This window comes from Bombus impatiens, unplaced genomic scaffold (assembly GCF_000188095.3).
Source record: "Bombus impatiens unplaced genomic scaffold, BIMP_2.2 scf_0092, whole genome shotgun sequence".
Lineage (NCBI taxonomy): Eukaryota > Metazoa > Arthropoda > Insecta > Hymenoptera > Apidae > Bombus > Bombus impatiens.
Genome location: NT_176511.1, coordinates 274,995 through 296,917, shown reverse-complemented (window position 1 = coordinate 296,917; position 21,923 = coordinate 274,995). Strand labels below are relative to the sequence as shown.

General features: G+C 36.6%; 1 protein-coding gene across 2 annotated transcripts in view; it reads right to left on the bottom strand.

The window, feature by feature from the left end:
• The window catches only part of LOC100747155 (mannosyl-oligosaccharide 1,2-alpha-mannosidase IB-like), a 106,195-nt gene extending 97,703 nt beyond the window's left edge, over positions 1-8,492 (bottom strand). For both annotated transcript variants that reach the window (XM_012394577.3, XM_024372709.2), the window contains exon 1: positions 6,926-8,492. The gene's annotated coding sequence lies outside the window, so the exon portion shown is untranslated. The remainder of the gene's footprint in view (positions 1-6,925) is intronic.
• Between the last annotated feature and the right edge of the window lie 13,431 nt (positions 8,493-21,923).

The window sequence follows — 21,923 nt, the reverse complement described above, 5'->3', positions numbered from 1 at the left end:
ATAGCTCGATATCCAACGAGACGAGTTTCTTCAATTTTTAATACTAGAGACAGAAATCCACTACTTTACCTCTTTGCCTCGTTTAATTATTTCCACGTGAAGCTAACGTGATTCCACTCAAGTACAGGTTGCTCTCTCTCTCTCTTTCTTTCTATCTTTTTACGTTACTCCTGGGCAAGCATTGCCCGCGTCGAAATTCAATGAAAAGCCACGTTACACGTTTCACTCAGGAATGCCGAGAGCTTACGGCTTACGGCATCGAGAAATTTCATAAGAACGAACCGGTTTGGTTCTCGAATTACCCGCCGCGCCGCCACGATGTTGCACCGCGCCAGGAATCCCAAGGTTTGTTCAAAGTGTCAAATATCGGAGAGGAAGACGATATTCAACAAAGCCGGAACCCATAGGGGACAGTATCTAGAATCTTGTGCGAAAATTGCGCCAATGAATGGAATTTCATTAGGCAAAAAGAGAGCCGAGACAGTTTGGATCAGCCACGCTGTTTTTCTGTGAAGATGCGTTTCTTACGATCTTACTGTTTTTATTTCGCTTTTATATGATCTGTTTCAACGCTAAACGTATGTCTACGTGTCTGTTCTGTAATAATAACGAGCTTATGGGGTTTGCTATTAATTGGGAAAAAATCAGGAGAAAAATAACATTCTGTTACAAAGATTAGGATGTTAAGTTAACATATCATTTAGATTATGTGTTATGATTGTGATTAGATAACGTTTAGTGATTAGATATTGGTTTAAGTATCCCAGTTTCAGAAGAACTTTTATAAAGATTGTTGACTTATTTTCTCATCGCTATTCAGATTTATTGTGTCTCATAATTTCGTTATGAATAGAACTACGTATATACTAAACTTATATTTTAATACTCGATGTACCATTTTTAATATTACAATCGAAGAGTTTATTCAAATTTTAATCAAAAACTGAATCGATATTGCTTTTTGTGTTCGACGTTCGCTATATTCACGTCAACTGTACAATCACTTTCCTCGGATATTATATATCTCTGCAGTGATATTTAAAGAGAATGTACATAATACTGCAATAATACAGTGTATATCAACTTTATCTACGATTAACATTTACTGGTGGCATTATTTTATGGCAAAAAAATGATCTAAATCATCGAAAGATAAAAGTCATACGAGCCATTTCACTTTATTTTCGTGATAATATCACAGCGAAAATCACCGCGTTTATCCGGATATTTGAATAAAACACCGATTCTTCCATCATTTTTGTGTTCTTTTCGTGAAAAACAAAATATGTATCGTATTCGTTCACGCATCGCAAAATAATCCTGCAATCCAAATGTTAAATGGCAACGAACGATACGAGCCGGGATTTCACTCTTGTTCATCGGCTGTGACGAAAAGCTGATTTGAATGGCTGGTAAACGTTTAACATTGATCGCCTGCACATTTTTGTCGCGAAATTGACGAACGAGCTTCCGTTACTTCGCATCTGGCCGTTGTAAACAAGCCGAATAAAATTTCGTCGCTCGTGCTCGTGAAATTTGTTCCAGCTCGATTAAAAAAAATAATGTATTTTCATAGGCATGTCCACTGTGTGTCGAATACCGAACATAGCATTGTATCTATGGCAACAAAAGCATTTTATGTTCGTTACAACGCCGAGTCAACGGCGCTCGGTCGATTGAAAAGTTGAAATAATTATGTAATACGATTAACAAATATAGGAAAAATATGTTGTGCCCGACGAATAAAGTTGAGAATAAAATTACGATTCGCTGTTTCGTTGGAAAAGTGATAAAGACGGTGAAAAATATCTCGTTTATTTATCTGAATACACGCGATGTCATGGTGTCTCAGCGTGAGTTTGCACGGCACGGGAAGACAAACATAAACGTCATTAGAGGCGTCTACACATGAACTAATTGCAGGTTCAACTCGAAATTGTTAACTGTAGCATGTGAATCTACCATCTACATACGTAATTTCTACCTTCAAGTCTATGAATATCATTCGCAAACTAAGTACTTACTTTCAATATTTCAAATCTATTTACTACTCGTCGGCGATCTTTAACTTGATCGTGTATATCCTACGAAGTTAAAAATTTCCTCATTTTTAGGCAAATGTAAAGAAACTGATACTTTGCAATGTATACTTTTCGCCTGAATTTGAGATGAATCGAAAATATAAGGTTTTTTGTTACTAAAGTAGAGCGAGGTTTGCCATTAAAACGAAGTATATTTTTATTTTAGTTTCAAATAAATTGAAACTGAAGTTTTTTGTTATTAAAGTAAAGCAAACACAATTAAAAACCTAATCTTTTACTGGAAGCATTGCTTCCTTCTGATTTTATTATTAATTACATCATTCACATTATATAATCTCATATAAAATTTATTCTAACGAGATATCGTGTAATTATCTATTCCCATTGTTTCTTTCATTGTCTGCTAGTCTGATCAGCGTTAATTAACGAGCACTATTTACTAACCTTGATTTTTATTTACCATGAACCCAGACTAGAATTACCGATTATTAAGCAGAGGACAATCGCGTTCGTGAAATTATAGGGAATATCACGCGATACGGCGATTATAGAACTATAAAGCGTCAGAAAACGTGGAAACGAACGTCTGGCTGGAACCCGACGTCCATACTTCCGGTTTCGCGCGAACACCGACGCGATAATGTTCGTCCTTCCGCGGGAGAGCAGGAATTGTCTTGTTACAAGTGCCGGAAATACAAAATACGCGAGAACGAAAAAGCGACGCGAAAACATCAAAGCGGTCTTTTTGTCACCGCTGGTTTCCACGGTGAACACGCTTTAATTGCACCCGACTTTGACGGACGAAACGATGGTTTTCAGCCGCAACGAAAGTGTACAATAATTTGTGATATAGTACTAGCGGCAACGTAGTAGTTGGTAATGAAAATTATACTTTACTTTGCTGAGACACGTAACTACAAATAGAAATAAATACTCATGAATTATCGTTTGCCAAATAATCTGTCAGATTAGAATAATTCGCGGGATTTCCTGCTTGGATTCCATAAATTCTAATTTATTCTATTGTATTAGGAAGTTAGAAATCTTCTGCGAAAATCATAAAAAGTTTCGAAAATCACGGTAGGATTAACAAAAAGTATTAAATTAGAATAAAGAGAGAAAAATAAAAGAACACCATAAAAATGGAAATATAAAAATTCTGATTACTGAAACTTATCGCAGAAACAAATTATGTAATTGCATTCATTGTAACGTAGATGTTAACACAACGTAGAGAAAACTAACACTTATTCCTTATAAACTGTTGTGCACGAGTGGTCGTTCGATTAATACATTTCACTCTGAACTCTACATGTGGTCGTGCAAGAAGAAACATTTGCACAGAACTCGCGTTAATCAGCGATAATGCGTGCGCGAGGTGTAATCAATTCAAAGCTCAATAAAACTGTTTTAATCGGTCGACAAGCGCAATATTCACCGAGCTATAAACGCGTGAGACTACATCGTCGAAACAAAAATTATTGCTTCTATCTAGGTTAAAATCCCTATATTAAATTCCCTATATAAATAATATGCCCTATATTATTAAAATATACTATCCAGATATCTATCGGCTATATATAGGTAGTATATATATAGGTACTGTATGAATCACTTGTTTCGATGATTTATCGAGGAATTTGTTTATTGCGGTTAATATCCCGAAATCGAATTTACTTTAATTATGAAATCAAATCACCAACTGTCGGTAGTATCGATAGTTAAGGACAGATGTTGAATTTTAACATGCTCCCACGCATTTTGTATATTTTACATTTTATAAATACATTTTTTTTTTTTAATTTAACGGCGAAGAGTTCTATTTAAATTGTAAAAATGCAATCTCAAAGAGAATATTTATATAGGATGACATGCAACTGGGTCAAATGATCTCTGGTTATTATTGTGCAATGTGCTGTTATCCGTCCTTTCGCATCTGCTATAGAATTATATGGGCGTGAATATATCTTACATTTTATTAACCCGATTAAGCCATGGAGATAGTATTTCCAAATAGTTGGACTTTAATTGATGATTATTTATGAACCTTCTTTAATCCCTGCAGTTCATATCAAACTGAGCTTGATATTCGAATTCGTTCCATCTTTTAGTTCTTAGGATACAAAATACATTGTTTCGTACTAAAGATTAGTTTAATGAAAATGTATTGAAACGAAAGAGTCGATGGTTACGAAAATGTGAAAATTTACTCGAATTATGAATGTACGTTAACTTATGAAGCTTTTGAACATAACTCATTGAGTATGAATCAATTAGAATGGAACGTCAAATTTGTAATTCTTTAATTTCTTCTAATATTTCTTTTACCGTAATGATAAACTGATATGATCTAAGGAAGGCACGCGTTCCTATCTTAAGGAATTTTGCAACTACACAATGCACTATACATAATTACTCGTGCCAATCCAATTAGTATAAGAAAATAAATGTTCAGTAAATCACCGACATATATACAAGATATTTTTTAACCAACAAAAATAATCTATTGCTACATATTTCGTCATCCTAACGGATATTAAAAATTAAAAAAAAAACGCTTCGAGACACAATATTTATTCGATAGCACATAAATACGACAGTTGAACTTCCTCTTTAAACCACTAATCATCTCCCTCGCGCATGTCTGTCTCGTTGCAATCAAAAAACCAGATATCATTTGTTCCAGTTCCGTAGACCACAAACATACATAATATATGTATATTATGTAAACGACGTCAGACAACAAGGCAAAATAATTTACTGTTAGATATTTCGTCATTCTAAGAAAACAAATTCTAAGAAATTATGTATGTCATTCAAGGAATTAAAAATCACTGCGTGATATGATAACGGGCAATATCTATAGAGAAACGTATCGGACGTTACACAATATTTTTGTCGAGCACAACAATATTTTTGCGATAGGAGAAAAATAGCGATAATGAAACTTTGATGAAACCTGACTTCTTGTTGAAAACTCGACTCAACGTATCTTCATGAATGGTCGTGCTCCCTGCGTTCCTAGATAAGATACCGTGGGCGCTGATAAAGCGATCTTTCGTTCGTTCGAGTCAGTCTCCCCTAGCGAGGAAGAGCAATCTCTAGTGCGTCTCTCACGGGAGGCGTCGCTAAAATAATTCAGGACTCCCGAGGCGAGATCAAGTCCAACTTCTCCCTCGCGAGAACATTCCTCGAGGATCTATGAAAATACGATTCCCGGCAAATGTCTACTTCGTTACTGGCTCGCTATAAATAGACCCAAACGGCCTTGGTCAACCTTCTTCGAGTTCGTCGACATTGGTAACCGGTATCCTCTCTCGACCGACACTTCCACCAAAGAAGCTTCTGTCGGCCAGGGATTCCGAACTTTTGAGATCATACTCAGGGCACACGATGTCTGGACTCTTTTTTCTTTGTTCCGTTTGATGTCGGGAGAAAAATAATCGTTTTGGAGTATTTTGCGTTGAGAGCTAAGAGACTCGCGATAGTTCGTTTTCTATTTATTCTATCGAATAGAATAATACAATTAAATTTTCTTGAAATTATAAGCACGAAGTTATAAAATACTAGAGAGATTATTTGATCTTTTGAACGATGCTTATAATCGAACACAGTTGAAATTGCATCACTTTTAGTTGAAATTATTTACGGTTTCGTTTCAACCGAGACTGATATTTGATGTGTTTCACAGAGTGGTAATGGTAAGTAGTTTAACCTGTTTTCAAGTTAGACGAGACAGTATAACGATGCGAGGTAATTTGTACTTGGTTTTACAGGCTAGCAAAATTCTGATATCCTGCTGTTACTTGAACCGTGATTCTCATTTATAAACACTATGTTACATACATATTGATTTAACGGCATCACGCTACTGAAATAAATAACAGGAGTAAACTTCATTTAAAACCAGATACAGTCGTTTGGAATTATCAAACAATGTACGAAATGAATACTTAATATATCAAGAAAACGAGTATAGCGAAGAAACGGCCGAAATTAATGTTAATTAACCAGGAGATATCGCGATCGCTGGTTTTACAGCCACGATTTCTTGTCCCCGACATAAATCGTCCGATACGAAATCGGGAAATAAATCGATTCGCGAAGCATTGAATAAATCGGCGAGATAAGCCACGTTCATTATCCTCTTTCCTTCCGTTGATCGATGCATCGATACGCGTCGAGAAATTCCGAGATCGAAAGATACAGCCAATAAGATATCGAGAGCTCCGTTTCTCAATACACTTCCCGAACACTAAATACGAGTAAACTGGTCACGAACGAGACTTCCTGGCCAAGGGAATTCCAACACGAATTTCCCCTTGTCGACACAAAGAAGCTCGCACAAAGACATCGTTGACTAATCTGCAATAAATTTGATCAGCAACGCGAGACAGATTAAAATAACTCGCTTTCGACTATAAACCAATCGCTAAGAGAAGCCGAAACAATGGAAAACGAAAAAGTTTCACGAAAATTCACTTTCCGTTGGCTAACCGTATATATTCGTTTAATCCCGTAACCACGATGCGTTACAACAAAGCCAGCAGCCGCAACGAACGGAAAAAGTCACGAAGACGAGTTATCCGCGTTACCTCGAGCCTGTAATCAATTTCCCTGGTGAATTACGCTATCCGCACGGGACACGTGGAAACCGTACATGTGGAAGAAAACACAGCAGCATTGGAAGAGAACGATCGATTTTCGATCGAATGCACTGATCTGTCGTCACTTTTCAATTTCCAACTACAGAATCGACGCAATGACATCGAGTCGTGAAACAAGAATAACCGATAATCGCGAGTCGAACTCATGAACGACGAGCATTGAACAAAGAGACATTTACGCGTCACATAAAAGATGTAATCGTTGCATGAATTTACCTGTTTCTGGAGACGCGAATGGACGAGAATTGAAGCAAGCCAGCCGAATAAATCGTTGTATTCTTCTGGATATCAACGAACGTGTCACAAATACTTCTTCAAAAATTCTGTTTCTTATCACGGTCCGCAGCTTTCCACGAATATCTCCTCCTTCTTTTCGTAGCTTCTTTCACTTTTGTACTTCTTTCGATGAAAGAACAAGCCTTTAATTAAACGCACCAAACGTGAATATCGAATCGCTGTTTCGTCTATCGCCAATTATCATTCACGTTTTCACTTTGCCGAACACACTGGATTATCGAACGACCTAACCGATGCGACTTCTGCACTCCGTATTACACATACATACATATAACGATGCACTCTCTCGAGCGAAGGGCACGATGCTTGTTTATATTTTTCAAATTTCAGCGAAGATTTCTCAATCGCACATCGTCACGCGTAATTCACGACACCGAACGAGTCATAAACACAATGAGCTTATTCGAACGTTTCGACTAAGCCTGGCAGAGTTTTTGTCGAGCACGACCACGCATAACCTGTTTACCGGATGCACAGACACCGCCGAGATTTCTCTTCGAAAAACGTCTAGCTGGCGATGTTGGTCCCACGAGCAAGTAAATTCCTCCGTTGACGTGCCGGAAGGCTCGACGTAGTATCGAAGGCGTTGCCAGTGATACGTTTCCGTCGCGTGAAATCACAGACACGTGTGTCTCGAACGTGAGTTACAGGCGAGTCAAACGAAACGCCGCAATCATATACGACAGAGCAACGATATGATTGAATATTAATATCAAACAAATAAGAACAATGACTGAATTATTAGCGACTACCTCGAGTAAATAAGGTAGTCGTCAGACTTTCGATCTCGCGAAATATTTTCTACACGTTTAACGTCGACGATTCATCAACGAGACTTTTATGCATCGAGGAACACAATGGAAACGCGGTACGATCGATAAGCGTGTCGTAGATCGCGTATCGGTACGAAATTCAGTAGTAACAGCCGCCAAGGACGGAAAATGGACAATACGTATAAAGCTATCAATTTCAACTACTAATTGTACGTACTCTTCTTAACGATTCATTAAAAAGAAGGAATCGTTCGGAAGATTATTATTATTATTAGCACACAGAAGAATTTTCAACGAAGAAGTCGACATCCAAGAACATACTCTTCGTCCGACTATTATACTTTAGTTTCCAATTCTATGGTTCTCCTAGTACATTCTTACAGCTCCGCGACCTCTGGGAACGAAGGTCGGATTCTTGAAAACGTATTAAAAGATCACAACAAACGCGAAGCAGAATTTTACTTTTGCGCGTGACTCGTTTTTAACGTTAGAAATATAGTGCTGATTATCGCTGTGACTCGTGTCCCTGTTGTTCTTCGTTGCTCGTTCACTACACCGGAAACACGCACCTGTGGGTAGATCCTTCTAAGTATTTCTACTCCCTTTTCTCCGTTCACTTCGTTCTTCCAGCGTTGAAACAACGTTACTGAACGACACACTCGCGCGCGATCGCGTCCGCCGGAGCACTGACACGACTCAGGATTCCACGAGTGACTGCAGCCGCATACACGACTCGAGTCGAACGACTTCGCTGCTCGGCGCCACGACTCGTCGAGCCGAGCGGATCCGAATCCCTACGAACCGTTTCTTTGCGCTGCCGCTGGCCGCGACTCGCGCGCACTACGGCTCCGACTGCTCGCCGTGATGGAACGTGTCCCATCGTCGAGCTTTTCAACCCTTTGCGCTCGTATTCGGCTCGGAGATGGTTGCCGTGCTGGTCAGAATTCATTTGCATCCCACGAACGTTGATAAAATATAATCTCGTATGTAACAAGTAGCTTAAAAAGTTTTTTTAAGAATTATATGAAATTTTAAGAAGCGCGTTGACGAAGAAATGCGCAAGCAGTGGCTGTCAGAGAGCAGATATACAATCGAAATGGTAAAAGTGCTGTAGTGACCGAGCAGATGTACGATCGAAATGGTAAAAGTGATGTGGTGGCTGAACATACGACCGCAAAGGGTTAATAAGTATTATACTTTAATTCGTCGATGAAATCTTTGAAGGAGATCGAGGAAGAAAGATTTATATCGTGGAAATGTGAATAACGAAAGCTTCTGATGATTTTGTATCTTCTGAATTTAACAATTGAAACTTTCTAACGTCGAAATTTTTATTTTCGAACGTAACGTGAAATCTTCGCGGAAGATGTACGTCGTGAAAACGTGAATGATAAAAGCTTCTGATAATTTTGTATCTTGCGAGTCCGAGAAACGAGGTTCTGCAACATTCAACTTTATATCTTTGAACGTATCATGAAGATCATAGAAGATCGTTTGTCTTCGTGAAAATGTCAATGACGAAAGACTCTGACAATTTTGTATTTCTAGAGTTCGAGACTTCAATATTCACATTGAAATTTTTATTTTTAAGCGCGTTGTGAAATCTTTGAGAGAGATAAATTTGAGGATTTAAGAGTCTGACAAATTTGTTAAAAGTGTTCTCTTGGGTGGTGGATGAATGTGTTGATAAATTGTATCTTAAGCAAGAATTTTTAAACTTGACATTGTTAGGCGTGATTGAAGCTTCTATAAAGAATGAAAACAATCTGTTGAATTACAAAGTTTCAAGATCGAAGCATTTGAGAACACAGCAAACGTATTAATTGCTAACAAATACGTTGAAATTCTAATTTCACCTATTAAAAGTCTCTTTGGTTTCTTCTACCAAATAGTCTTCTCAATAGTTAGCCCAAATCTTAGAACCACTTCATTACAAAACCACGAGTCTATCAACAACCCAATGTACTTCCTCAATTCTAATACAACTCCATGTTACAATCAAATTTATCTATTGATTTAACATACTTCTATTTAACATACCGTTAAACATTCTCCATAATACTATGTAATTCCTCAAAATAACATTGAAACTCAGTTTCAAAACGTCATAAATATCCATAACTAAAAGGAACTTTTAATGAAATAAAAATGAATCCTGCCTAAGATGTTACTTAAAAAACTTGTAATATCTTTTCCTTCTGATTTAATTTTCAATTAAAACTAATAAGAGTGAAGAACGATAATCTGAATTTTCACCTACGTCATGTTTTTTTACGCGTCCGATGTTATGCTCCTTTTTATAACAATATGATATAATAATAATTAACAATAAAAAAGACGTATTATTATTCGAAGACACGATCTATTTTCTTATTATAATGTTATTTCCTCTTGTTGGACTTAACAGATACAGATCGAACATAGTTTGAGATCGTTCGACAGGTCAATGGATGAGGTTTTCGATGGTGTTCAGGTGCGCAAGAACTGCGAAGATCGGTCATGGAACTTCGACACGGTTTGCCAGATCTGGGCTCAATTTACGTTCAGTTGCGAAAGCAGCCGACGCTCGAACTTTGGATTTACATTCAAGTAAATTGGAATGCGGCATTCGGCGCGGAATGTACGGAGCATGCTGATAGTAAGGCGACGTGTTTTCGTGAGGAGAACGTTCCCGGTTATCGAACACCCTGGCGAGGTTATCGATATGCTAACTGGCTCGAAACTGTCACATAATTTGTCTCTGCTCGTAGGAGCTGCGGTCAAGCTGGTTACTCGGAGTTTACACTTCCTTCTATGTAGAGGTGAATGAGGAGGCAGTATATACGCAGCTTTTTAGCCGCTGGTTACTCTCATGTTTGAGATGTACATCGATTATAAGAATTTTACAAAATGTAAGTTATACGAAGAAATATTTAAAGCAAAATATAATTCCACTATTTAGTAAATGAAAGAAATTACTATTTAGATATGATTTCTTTTATTTTTAGTTATGTGTCAATTATGCTCCTGAAAATATGAATTTGATAAAAATTATACAATATAATCATGATACATATCATATGACGAATATGACGAATGTCAGTATAATTACGTGACAAGTTTTTTCTGCAATAGTGTTTCTAGATATTTTAAAAATGCCTACAATTTTGTAATTGAGTGTGGTAGTGGGAGAAAAATGTAGAAAATATGTTTCAGATTGACATTCTAGAGTTTTCTCAATTTTTGTTCAATTTCTCAAAAAGTTAAAAGTTTTATTACTATATTTAAAAGTTATTAATCCACTTTTTCGGATTGTATTAAATGTGTGAATAAATTACTAAGCAAATTATGAGAAAGTATTTCAAGTATGCGACGAGATGGAAGTTTTCGTTTTCCGCAGCATATAATGACATAATACGATGATGAAGGTGGTTAATAAAGCGGAGAGAAACGTTTCATGAAGTGGGTCAATTGTCCAAGTATAAATTACGAAAAACCGATCGATCATCGAATTCGATTATACAATTAGTTGGACAACTTGGCTCCGTTCGCCACTTCAAACTTCCACCAACTTCTTCAAGCGAATCAAAGTGTACGTTCCATTTTAAGTTACGAAACTGTTTTCGAATACGGATCACCATTGATTATTGATTCTGGCTTACACTGCGTACTGAGAATATTAAGGGGAACACTAAATATTCTAACGGGTTTCGTATTTAAATGCTTAATCCAACACTTCAAGCAAGGACAAAAATTTAAGAAACAAATTTTTAAGACTTTTGAAATTTATGTTCACTTTTCGATCAACTAATTTTTCTACCCAAACCTTGTTACAATCAATTTGCGATTATCTTTAGTAACTGACATCACATTTATAATTAATAAGTCAATCGTCTCAATTTTATTTTAAACAAAATAATTCCATTTGTTACAAGATTTACAAGTTCCAGAACGGAATTGTTGGAGATCGAAATAATTGACTTTTCAACTACGAAATAATGCGTCAGGTCGTAACGAAATTCGTTTGAAAAATGATTGAAAATTGAGCGTAACGAAATTTGTCAAATATTCTACGGACATGAAATAATATTAAAAGGAAAAAAAACATGCGAGAAAAACACCTATTCACTTTGAAATTAAAGTAAAAAAATATCAACATTGCTCGGCTGGCTGATCCGAATTCAGTGCATTAGATTTCAATTACGAGGAATCCATTGTAACAAGCCGTGATAAAAGCTGACGTTGTGCCGGGTATATGGGTAAACTGGTGCAAGAAAATTCTTTGAATTATATCTGGCTGACAAAGGGCTGAGAGTTCTCGGAACGTTGAATAGACGACCGGCCGTCGAATTTCATTCATATCGGAGACGCTTTTCACGAGTCGCATCTTTTTGTCGCTCAGGGTTGATCTTGATTTTGCATTAACGCGAATGAAAGTGGCTCGATACTCACGATGGCGAAACTTGCGATCCCGAGTCCATTGAAAATCCTGCCACGTCGCTGCAATGCGGTTTTCCCAGATAAATAAGCCATTACATCGGCTTGTCGTTTATGGACGGACCATAGTGTCGACGGGATCGTGAATAGCAATAAATGGACACAGCTCACTGATCCAATGGTTATTAGCGTCTAAATATTTCCCGGATCATCGACTTTGAAGAAAATTCATTTTTAAAGGATGTTTCAGGATACGAAAGTATTGTATAGTGAGAACATACCTACTATCTTTGGAAGATTCATGTCTTTAAAATGCCAGAGTGTTATTTTATTGAACGAATAATAAAAATAAACAAATTTTATCGCAATGAGAAATAGTAATATCTAGTACAATATCAAGATTTGAAGCGCGATATTAAATATGCGTCGTAAATTTATTATATAATCGGTGCAATAAATCAGTACAGCTAATATGCTACCCATCTGCAAACCTAAAACTACATATTTCGTAATACGTTATTTAGATGGATACGTTATTTATCCCTAAAACTGAATTTTAAAAAATCAATTCCATCTCTGACTCAATGACTACATCTCTTGTAATTCAGTTAATTTTATCGATACGAAAACTACTCACTACATAAATATTTACCAATGTAACCACATATCCAGGGCTCTAAATAATTTTATCCGTAGCATTATCGAATTGCTATCTAGGAACCGGAACCCGCCATGTCCGCAAGAAATAGCAATGGAAACTAATTCCAACGTGTGGTTGCAAAACAGCCGAGGCTAATCCCGAAATGAAAACGTCCCGTCGCGATCGTGTCGTGCAATAGGATCGTAAGTTAGCAGGCGGTGCGGCGGTGGTTTCACGCTTAAATTAAGAGTGGAACGCGTGCGTGATGGAAATCGTTTTCACGCCGGCGCGTCCTCGCGAAAACCAAGCAAGGAAATTTAGATGGGGTATAGCGCGTACAGGTTTATCGGAATCTACTTACGATTAGCCGGACGCGGCTTGCCGAACTTCGATCTAATAACTGGGAACACGCGAGGCCATCTAACCGTGTAGAGATTATATCTTCATCGCGTTCTGTCCAAATGTTAAACGATTATTCTACGGAATATTCATGAAGCGAAGAAAGTGAAAATCGGACACGTAAATAGTGTGGTATTACTATCTTTCTATTCCTCTATTGTATATTGGAATTCATTTTTAGTTAGAACTCGATGAGTTGTTCCTTTTTATTAATCATTGTAATTGAATCATTCGCGTGATGTTTTTATCTACCGCTGGAATTCCTTCTTTGATAGTCTCAATTGTTTTCTATTACTGACATTTTCATTTTGATACCTTGACATTGCTTTCCTACTGTTCGAGTTTCTTGACTTTTCTTGTGGAATTCATCGTCCTTTTTGTTGCTACAATTCCTTCTACGTCTTTATGTTACACGCCCTGTTGCTGAAATTCTTTGTTTCGTATTCTTGTTTTATCTTCCTCTTGCTGTAGTTGTCTATTCGTCATTCTTATCGTGCTACATTTTCTTTTATAGAAATTTTTCTTTTTTCTTGTATCGTTTTTATATTGCGGAGATTACCTTATTCCATGTGACGTAATTTGATATATGAGGAGAATCGTGTACATACGTGTTTTGAACAAGAGGAATCAGCGTCACTGATATCGGAAACTTTCTGTTGAAAGTTGAAGAAACGGTCGAAAAAACGAGTGCTGGTAGCAGATCGAAAGGCAAACGACATCACCGCGTATATTCTAGCCCGATACCGCAATGCGATGGAAGCCACTCGAAGGAACTGGAGAAAAGAAACAGGTGCTCCTATGGGATCGAGATAAATTTCTCGTACCGAATGAAACATACAGAAAACTGCATCGAGTGATTTCTGTGCGGCGACAAGTTGCCGATATTGCGTTGCAAAAGTGAGGAAGCGTTTCAAGCACGTTTGCCGAAAGGAAGGAAATTGAATATTAAGTTTTATCGACAGTCTCTACCAGGATCGTGAGTTTACCATCCTTTCAGGAAAAACGAAATTAAATCGATCGTCTTACGCGAGCATACTAAATATTGATGCATCGTATGAAAAAAAGCCTTCGACTTTATCGAATATTATACTCGCGAAAGAAATTTTTCGAATGAATGTTAATTTATTTCAATATAATTAATAAATCTTCCACTTAGTGATTATTCTACCAACTAATTAACTCAATTCTTTGGAACGTTGGCTAAGTAGGACGAATTACATTTTATATGCTTTATATTACGTTGTCTGAAAAGTGTCTTTCTTTCGAAAACGTGTTTTTTACAACGGTGTACCTTCATAGAAACGTGGAACCAAGTCTGTCAAATGTCGCGGTGTTTATCTCAACAGAACAAAATGGATCGTACGCAATTCGACAAAATAATATAAAACGAAAAACGTTCTGCGTCTATTATTTCCTCATAAAACGAAAGAAACTTTTCAGACAGCCTAATATTTATATATCTCTATATATCTTATCTACAACTCCCTAAGTTATCCCTACAAAGTTTACCTCCCAAACGTTTTCAACTACCATAACAACCTAGATTCTTAAATTTTACTCAAATTCTACTCTCAATTCAAATCCACGGTCCTAATAACTATCACTCGAAACGTACTCAATCAGATCGAAACAAACGAGCATGAGACACGCGAGTCGCCTTGAGTCATGCTGCGGAAGCTCTAGCAAACGTCCCACCACCCGCTCAATTAACCGGTAAGCCATTTCCTGTCCTCGTAATGGCGCGATTAATCCAGCAAACGTGTCAGAAAGAAGCGGCAGTCTGGTACAAAGAGGCGTGCAGAGTCAAAAGGGTTAACTGGCGTCGTGGCGTCGCTCACCAACAAAGAGGACGACACGTGCGTGTTGGTGAATGAGTAAACGACAGTCACGAGGGGAAAGTAGTGGAATACAACGGGGAATGCTTCGCTCCGGAATGGCAATAGGCTATACAAATTCACGATTAAAAAACTAGAGACGAATAAAAGCTTCCAGCTAAATGATATACAGTCGGAGACAAAAATATGTGGGTGGGTAGTGGAAGTGGATATCGATAAAGTTTCATCGAACTAATACTTGTGTTATATACTTAAATTTTAGTTATTACATACCTTCATAGTTTATAGACTGCTTAGACAATAACTGAAATTAATATTTATATTTTTGTGTGAACAAGCCGCATTTAACGAAACTTCATCGATAGTACTTTCGTTTGTTTCCATTTGTCCAGCGTGTCCATTTATTTTTATCGCCGACTGTACATTCAGCTCGTTCGCGATTTCGTCTGGTTCTTCTTCCGTCGGTTGGCTATGTTCTCTTTTGTTTTCGAGCTATCTAGTGTCACTTATCGTAAAGAACCGACGTTCCACTGCAACCGCAATAATACCAACGCATAATTCTTCCTTTGTTGATGACGAGGAATTAGCTGGTTTGCAGGAACAATTGAAAGTGGTATTTTACGTTGCTCGTGTAATCCAGTGGAGAATGCTGACCTACCGATATTTCGAAGGGTAATTGCGGGTATTGAATGGACTTTCAGAATGGCTTAAACTGGTTGTGTTTTAAAATAGTTTCAGGTAGATGATAGTTCTCTGAGGTACTTTCAGCTTGATATTTTTCTGTTTCTATTCGATGTAATTTCTACGATGTAGTAACAACCGAGCTTGTCAACATATACGATTTCTCTGAGTGATGCAAAGTATAGTTGTTTAGCTACTGATGCTTGTTCAAATTCATACTTTTGTAGATACTTTGTATATCTTGTATCTCATGCGCGTTTCGTACGTTTCTATACATTTGTAAATTTTGTATAAATACCTGTAATCTAATAATTACGCTACTAGAATCATATGTTTTAAATAATCTGACTTCAACTTGAATTTTCTACAGATCATTCTCCATTAGATTGTAATAAAAAAATTATTTGACAGCCGCAAATGAGATGACAACGATTCACGTCTTAATATCGGACAGACTAGATTCACCTTGTATCAAGATCAAGTTGTCTAAGTCATCGATGGTAACGAGGAAAAACATCTGAAGACCCAAGAGAAGGAAATAAAAGAGGAAGGCGCCGAGCCAGCAATAAATGAACGAAAAGGAATAAAAAAGAAGGACAACCGGCGGTTTGTAATTCATATTAAAATCTCAAAGAGCAAAGCAATCAGGCGACTCGTGGCTTCGGCCCTTCTGGACTCCCGTGTCGAATTAAACTTACAGATCCGGGCAAATGGAGAAAGGAAGAGAAAACGGCCGAATGAAAGAAAAATATTGTATTTTTTATGAGAGTCACCACCCTTCGTTTTGGTTGGATTCTATCGAGCTAGAAGAGAAAGAGAAAGAGAGAGAGAGAGAGAGAGAGAGAAAGAATGAAAAAAAGAAAAAGAAGGGACGAGAACGGAAAAGGGTGTTGAACCACGGCGACGAAGAGGAGGAAAATATCGAGTCTGTTCTAGCAGGATCAAAGTTAAACGAATGCGTCCCGCGGAACACAAAGGATTTCCATGGCACTTTATTACACCGAAGCCGTGGTGACTTCGGTGGCGCGCGACCGGCTCTCTCTTTCGAGTTTTTGGCCCTTCCGTTTCAGCGTCGGTCGTTTCGCATGGTCGAGAGAGAATCTTAATGGAAATGTAAATTCGCGCAGCTAACACGTGCGACGGGGACTTTGGTCGATTCGTTTCGCCGCTTTCCTTTTTTTCCCCTCCTTTCCCGTTCTTGTACTTTTTTTTTATTTTCTATATCCTCCTACTTTTTATCTCTTTATTCGCGCCAGCGGCCCTGATTGAAATTTTTCGTCCGGGAACGCGGTCGCGAACGGATACTTCGCACACCACTTTCCACGATTTTTTTCGGGAATTCTATTTTCCACCGGCGAGGAACTCGTCCGATCCTACGTTCGATTTTAATTTAGCTTTTACAATTTTCGATTAAACGGCCGCCGGCCAGGGGAAACTTCGCTGATGGAATCTCGCCGGATCAGGAATTGGATCTTTCCGTTCGATGAAAGTGCCGTGTTATGCTTAAGTTTTTTTGCAATGCTAGGTGATATCGTATGGAGAAGTCAGATGCGATCGTACGTCAAAACGTGTGTGGCATTATTCGGCTATTAGCGTTTTAAGTTTTAACTCCTCTCTTATAATATGCAGATTGCGGTCGCGATTTGACAAATACTGATTGAATTTGTAATAGTTTATTTCCGATTCTAATCTTGATCTCAATCAATAATTGGAGATCGCGAAATATGATTTATGAATGTTTATTATTCAGAACAATTAGAGAGATGTTGATATAAATGCTTATATTACATTAACCAAGAAAACAAAAGGAAAGGAGTTGAAAAAGTATAGAACGAGTTTCTTTGTATCTTTAGATAGTTGTGAACATTTTGTGTTCTTGTCCAGTGGAAAATATGATTATAAAAATTAAATTAATACAGAAAGCGGCCCTCTAATTTTGTACGATTTCGTACATGTTTTTAATTATTAAAAAGAAATGTAGAGAAATATAGAGACTGATTGTAAAAGTTAAAGCAATATGTAAAATAATCTACGAGTTATTTTGAGTATATGATGTTTTAATGTTTTACATCAAACACGGTGTTATTACAGCGAATAGCTAACAACCAGTTAGTAGCGTCAGTAGAAAAGTCGCAAAGTTGGGAAATAATGATGTGCTGCCTTAAAACCACACACTGACCCAGCAAATAAAACATCAAACGTAAAATGGTACTTACGGTTTTGCAACGCAATCGCAATTCGCAGCTCGCTAGGACAGCTCGAGACAATAAAAAAAACTCCTGACGCGACGAGACGCGCGTGTCCTTTTTACGAGTGCCACAATGTCGTGGAAATGCCAACGATAAAAGCTTCTGATGATTCCATATCTCTCGAGTCTGAGAAACAGTCTGATCAAGTCGAATTTTTGCGTTATCGAAATTTTTATATTCACCCGCGAGATACTCGCATTTTTGGACCAAAGACCATCGAAGGACACTTCATGAAGATATTTCTCCTGAGACTTGTTACAGAAGTAACCTGTATAAAAAGATTACATCCATGTTAAAAATTTTCTTCCATTAAAATATAGAAAGTATCTTTTATATATAGTGGCTCGCAAAAATGTTTCAGTATATTTATATTGTATCTATGCATATTTCGTTTTCGAGTAACTTGCTTGTTTCTGTTTTATAATATAATACATTTAGTTTAAAATATGTAAATTAGTTGCTTTGTTTTTACACGAAATTGCAATGATCACTATTCTAATTTCGATTATCAGCGATGACATTCCTGCATAAAATGTCAACGCCGAATAAGCCGGAATAAATATCGAAATTTGAATAAATATTTATATAGGGCGATATTTAAATATGCTAATAATAGCAATAAGCATACAAATTTGGCAAAATATTTACGACAAATAATATGTAAATGTAACCGACGATAATATGCAGATACAGGTCAACGACAAGAAATGAACTGTCGGAAAAATAAATAGGATACAAAACAGGCCGTACACGTTATTCCTATTATTCTCTATTCGTTTCGATATCTGTTTCGATAGAAATTTCGAAGTTTTCCCGATAAATCTGATTCATATAGAATAAAAGTTTTTATGAATGTTTTAAAGTGAACTAGCCGACAGTATTTTGTGAGCAGCGTGCGTCAAACCGGAATCCTGCGGAATTCCAGTTCGTCGAATTTATCCGTACCGAGCAATCCTATCATCGGCTAGACTAAAGCTTCGATGCTTATGGCATTTAATCTCAAATACCTTTCCTATGATGTTTGTATGCTGATTCCGTAAATCAAAGGCTAATCGGCTGACCCACATACGATATGGCTCTCTACAAAGGTAAGCAACCATTGAATGCGGAAATGAACGCAAACAGGGAAATACCGACGCGTTCATTATCCTTCATCATTTAGCACGAACATTTTTGAACAGTGAAATTCATCTCATGTCGAGAATTATGACGATCGTTTGATGGAAAAATTGTGAATTGCAGCTATTTGGATTGAAAGATGAGTCTCTATCGAGTTTGTTACATTTTTGTTACGTTATATTATGTTTTTATATTATGTTTTAATACTGGAAAATTATAGAACGTTGACTCTTTCATGATTTTTTCGTTATATTCTATAGAATGTTTAATGCTTGTTTAGTGGTCCAAGATTATAGACAATTTACGTATAAGAATAGTATCCTGATAGCGCCTCATTTCTCAGAATTTTATTTAAAGATATTTATTAACTATATTGTATAGGAACGAAATAGTTCCATTTGCCGGAAGTGTGTTCTATTTAAACACGAATATCTTCAACAATATTTTTAATAACTGCCCGAATTTCTTCGTATCTTTAAAAAAACAGAAATTTCATTTCTCCCGATATGCATGGAAATTGCACGTTTCTTTCGTTGGTTCCATTACGAAAATATTGTATATAAACGAAAATTGTGTAGCTTAAAAGCTGCACTGTGCACACATTGTTCCATTTCGTACTTTCGATACTTTTGACAACAGTTTCCAACGTAGATGGTTTTCCATTTGGTCGGGAAATAAATGTTCACACGAGAACATAGGAGGAGGGATTATTTTCGCGCAGATTAAATTTTCTACCGTATTTGTTGTTTCGTTTGCTATTCGAATTGTTATTTCACGATATTCGAAGTTTCTTCGTGTATATGAAAATACGGGAAATAATTATTCTAATAATTAACCTATATCAGAAACACATACGGCACAGGAAGTTTGCATTTTGTTTAATTTCATTCTTTTACAACGATCTCTATTTGTTTTTCATCCCGAAAAAAACATTTAGCTTCGATTGTAAAGCGGAAATAAAATGAAAAACAAACTGGTATCACGTCCTGATAAAATATTATATTTTCACTTAAAATAAAACAAAATACGCGCCGTTTCATTGTTTGCATTCCACCTTTTTGATTTTTGAACAGAGGAGCTCCATGTAGCTGATTTATCGTTTCTTATTCAGTGTGCACGATTTCTTCGTATTCGTGAAAATATGAGAGAATATTAATTGATAAATAGTACCATGAATAAGAGCATTTCGAGCATTGATTTCCATTTAGTTCCGTAACACGTAAAAGAAACTTCACAAGTACCGTTTCTTCATTTAATAAATTAAAAAAGTACGAAACGATTTTTGTCTTCTGACAAAGTGATACTTTTGAAAATTTCTTTCATATCAATAAATTATTCGTTTGATACCAACAAGCTTTTTGTTTGAAACATTTGCTTATAGAAGTATCAGGACCACACGCTAATAATAAATGAATAAAAAATGTTCTGTATGATGCTAATCGATAGTAAGCGACCACACACGATACTAACTTACAAAGCATCTGCAATTCCAATTGCGTGAACACTGTTGCTCTAATTCTTCATCATCTAGACATGTAATCAAAAGTTCTTGTGCTCAAGGTATGGTAACAGTTTACCCGAACAATGGAAACAGATATATAGATAGCAATTTATCGGACCGACCGCAATCAATTTCCCTCATTTGTCCGGTTAATTATCTGTCTATTGTATAATTGCACTGTAATTGCTGGTTTCTCGTAATCGTAACATAATTCCACGTAATTATACAGAACTTCGGTTTTACTTTCGTTCTTACTTGGTCTAATAGATACAGCCATGCTCTGTGGCTCATGGCGAGACTGTTAACGAAGCGACAAGCGCTTGCTTTTGTTTTCACCCATGCGTGAACTATTAAAAGTCAGTGAACCTTATGTTGGATAGTAAGAATGTCAGATCTCTGTTAATGATAACGCCTATTGTTTCTTTGTTACAAACGCGAAAATATGGATGGTTAGCTTAAAGGAATTGAATTCTTGCATTTTTATTGCAATTAAGTCGAAAGAAGTATTTTAATTCATTAAGTAACTAGCCTTGCATCAATAAAACATTTCATTTACAATCTTTTTTAGTTCATTCACATTATTAAATTTTGTCTTTCAACATCGTTATTCTTGTAAAGAAATTCCAATGATTTCGTCACCATTTCTTCCTTCAAACAGGAAAACTTTATCAGAATTCATTAGATCGTGCTAATGATGCGAGTATTTTTATGGCTAGTGTCACGGGTTAAATTAACATCAGCAGCGAAAGTTGCGCCATGTCTTTGCGAGCTATTAGCCACGTTCTTACCATATAGTTGGAAGGTCTTGCAAGATGTACAATTGAGACGACAAGTGCGATAATAGGGTCCATGACGCCAGGCCTCGTTAAGCTTTAGGTTTATTAAGAGAATCGTTGAACTTCTAACAGGTCGTCTCTTAACGTAAGCGATATATTTCCACATGTTTCTTAATCCTTAACTCAGACATGAGAAGTATTCTCGTAATTTCATTTTCAAGTAATACAGTAGGCTGAAATCTTGTGCAGATTATATAATCTTTGGTAATCTTTGTACCAATTTATTAATTTCGTTTGATTCTGACGAATCTGATTTAATAATTTATTACTCGCTTTGGAAATAAATTATTAATAACTATTAGAATGCATATTGGTAAGGAGAATTAAAATTGTTTTAATTTAAGTAATCTCAATAATCCGAATGAGATTTAAATGGCTCAGTAATCTTCAACTAGATCGAGTTTTATAACTATCGGCTATAAATCAAGATTAAAATTTTTTACTAGAGTACCACAAATTCTACCAAGG